Consider the following 3,967-nt stretch of genomic DNA (forward strand, 5'->3'; position numbering starts at 1 on the left):
ATTTAATGACTTTTACTTCCTTAATTCTCTCATTTTTATGTTAGCTGTATAAATTTTGTTTTTGTCTGATTTAGTTTAAGTTTATTTACGCACAACCAATTGTAAAAGAGTCAAGATCTTCTTCCATTTTTGTTACTGCTCTAGACAGATTTCTATTGCTGACTGCTAAGAGAGTATCGTCTGCAAAAGTTTTATCTTGCAATGTTTCAATGCTGTATTTAAATATATCATTAATATCCGATCTGCCAAGAAACTACGGAACCATCCAAGTTCAATGGTCTCTATAGGGTCCAGCACTCGAAGTGTTAACAACGTCAGACCGCTCAGACCGATTTCAAACGTAATAGTGTGATTGCACTGGAAAATCACAACCAGTGATTGATCGGGAGCTCGAAAACCTTAAAGTAAATAAATTTTTTTTTTATCGTTACAATGATACTGGTAACTTCGTGAAACGCCATGGTGCTGGTCATCAAGAGAGTCAACGTCACGTGAAATGGTTCAAAAAGTGAAGAAGCGATTTGAACGAAGTCCCCGACGAAGTGCCAATCCAATGTCGAAAAAACTGAAAATATTTGACCGTAACACTCGCCGCATACTCAAAAATGATCTCAAAGTCAAGCCTTACAAGATCCTAAAGGCTCACTTTAAAGCAGCAACAAGTCAGACCTGAAAGAGCGAAGGAGTTGCTTCGCTTGGCTAAAAGCGGTAAATTTCCAAACATTGTGTTTTCTGACTAGAAAATTTTCCAAATTGAGCAATTCGTAAACTCCCAGAACGATAGGGTTAATTTGACCGACCGTTCATACGAAAATTTGAGTCATGGATTGGACCCCAGGAGGCAACACCCGCCACAGGGAATGGTTTGGGCCACTGTAACCGCAGATGGGCGCTCTCCAATCGTTTTCATCAAGTCTGGAGTCAAAGTAAATACGAAATATTATCGGAGAGTATTCTGTATTATCAGTCTCGAGGCACTGAAAAACGCCATTGTCCGCGAGTGGGCCAAAATACCTGCAAGTCACATTCGGGTAGCTTCCGATTCATTTCTGGACCGCCTCAAGCCCATAGTCAAAGCAAAAGGTGGTCATATCGAGCAAAAGTAAATTCATTCTTAATTTTGTATTATTTTTAAATATTTTTTTCTTTGAACTGAATAAAAGTAATTTTTCAAACTAAATTTATAAGCTTTTTAATTGGTTACACTTCGGGTGCCGGACCCTATACACCAATATATTCCAATTTTTTTAACATTATTTCCGGGTCAATCGTGTTGAAGGCTCTTTAAAGGTCAATAAACACCGCTACTTCATTCATTTTGGAATTGAGGTCTTCCTTCCACTGCGATAGTATCAAGTTAAGTGCAGTTTCGAATGAATACTTTGCCCTAAAACCGGATTGCTCCTTTATGGAAATATTATTGGACTCAATATAGAATATTTGTTGGTTTTTAACCACCGCTTATAATATTTTTTCCAAATTAGAAAGGGTGTTTAGAGGTCGAAGCTCCTCAGCTTTAATAGTATTTCTCACCTTTTTTACTGGTACTATGGTGCAAGTTTTCCATTCCATAGTTTTTCGTGAAAGTCACCCATATATTCAACTGAATCCTTAATTATCCCTTCTGATAATAAGTTGGTTCCACCCAAATTTCTTTTTAGTTTCCAAGCAATATAAACGATATCATCTGTGCTTATTTCTTCAAATTTAAACTTAGTTCGGGGTCGAAAATATTATCCACAAAGAATTCGTTTAATTTATTAGCCATCTCACTATTATTTCTGTATATTTTCCCGTTGATAAGCACCTCTTTAATGTTTTCTTTGGTATCTGTGTTATTAACAACATTTTTTAAATATTTCCACATTAAACGACTATCACATATATTTATTTTAACCTTGTGTTCCATATACCGAATTTTTTAACTTGAACCATTTTCTTGTACTCTTTCTTTATTTCGTTATATTCTACCCAATCTCCCGTTATAATGGCTTTTTGATACAACGTAAACTTTTTTTTATTATTTTCGACTAATTGTGTGTCATACCATTTATTCCTAATTTTAATGTAAAGTTACTTTTTAGTAGTTAACTGTTTCATTATGGACATCAGACAACTGCTTATCTCTGCCTGCATAACATCAGTGGTAAAACTATGCAGGTCAGCGAAGTTTTACTCTAGTAGGAAATTTAATAGAGCTGTATCCATCCCAGGAAGTTAACTCTGACACTTTAGTAATTGGGCTTTGTTTTTCTTTTATGTTGCACCGGAACAATATAGTTTCATGATCCTATATTCTTTGTTCCTCTGCTTTTTCAAATACTACGAGGTGTGCTCAAAAAGTATAGTGAATTTTGTGTTTTTTCAAAAATTATTTATTTATTCATTAATATCTATTTTGTCCTTTTCAAAGTAATCCCCATGAGATATTAAGCACTTGTGCCAACGTTTTTTCCAATCTTCGAAGCACTTCAAAAAGTCATTTTTTTATCTTGTTCAGCTTCTCCTTCGATGCCGTCTTCATCTCGTCAATCGTAGCGTAGCGTCTTCAAGTTCGGGAAGAAGAAAAAGCAACAAGGGGCCAGATCTGTGGAATACGGTGGCTGTGGCATCATTAGTGTGTTGTTGTTGGCCAAAAAGTCGCGCAGAAGCAACAATGTGTGAGCAGGGGCGTTATCGTGATGCCGGAGCCAATTTTGTTTATTTGGAAAAAATCGGTTGAACGGGGCAGAAGTTGCTACTCTGCAGCGCCACCTGGTGGCGAGTGGCAGCAATGAGCATATTCTACAAACTTTCTCCTTTCTATTTTACAAACATATCGCCACAAAAAAATCGAAATTCGAATATACGTAACCTGCGAAAATTCAAAATTCGTGATACTTTTTGAACACACCTCGTACTTCATCAGCATTCGAGTATAGTAAGTCGATCAATGTTTCAGTGTACTCAGTAGCCCGTGTATTAAAATTTATTAGTTGCTTCATTGCTTTTTGAGCGAAAATCTCTTTAAGTTTCTTACTATATGTCCAAACTATGTGAAGGTTTATATTAAAGTCGCCACTAATAATAGTATTTACGAAGTTGTCGCATATTTTTGACAAAATGGCCTCCATATAAGAAGAAGATCAGCATCACTTGCACTAGGTGAGTTATAGATCACTCCGATTTTCCATATGGTTTTGCAATTTTTTTTTATATTTATTTTTTATATATTTATTAAAAACTAGCTGAACCCGACGCGCGTTCCTACGCCAACAATTAAAATAAATTTAAGTAAAATAACTTTGAAGAAAAATCAGTACACAAATATCCAATTCATTCTAAATCTTTTTTATGGATAGTGTTTATTTCAAAAAAAATTGTGACATTACAAAATTTAGTTTCAATTCGATGTTTATTAAAGTGCTGTAGGATACACAATATTTCTTGTTCTTCCACATGGTGCGAAGGCGAATAAATCAGAAGGTTTTCCGACACATGAGCAAGCCACATAGAGCTGTCCATGTGAGAAGCATGGATTCTCCAAATTTAATCCACACACTTGTAACGATTGTCCTTGTGCTTTGTTAATAGTCATTGCGAAATCGAGTCGCACCGGGAGCTGTAAAGGTTTGAACTCGAATGTCATATTTGTCGGGATCATTGGGATACGTGGCAACAGTACGTCTTCACCTTTAAATTTTCCTGTCAAAATTGTTGCCTCGATAACACTGTTCATCATTTTCGTGACTGAGAGTCTGGTTCCGTTGCGAAGTCGTGGTGGATTTATGTTTGGAAGAAGAATGATAGGTACGCCAATTTTCAATGTAAGAACGTGCGGCGGCATGCCCGGCAAATCAAGCGAATTCAAGAATCCAGTAGGATCTATGAACATGTCATATTCGTTTTCTCTGTGTAAAAATACATGGTCATACTAATTTGTAAGACAATCGGTTGAACGGGGCAGAAGTTGCTACTATGCAGCACC

Source organism: Anastrepha ludens, chromosome X (assembly GCF_028408465.1).
Source record: "Anastrepha ludens isolate Willacy chromosome X, idAnaLude1.1, whole genome shotgun sequence".
NCBI lineage: Eukaryota > Metazoa > Arthropoda > Insecta > Diptera > Tephritidae > Anastrepha > Anastrepha ludens.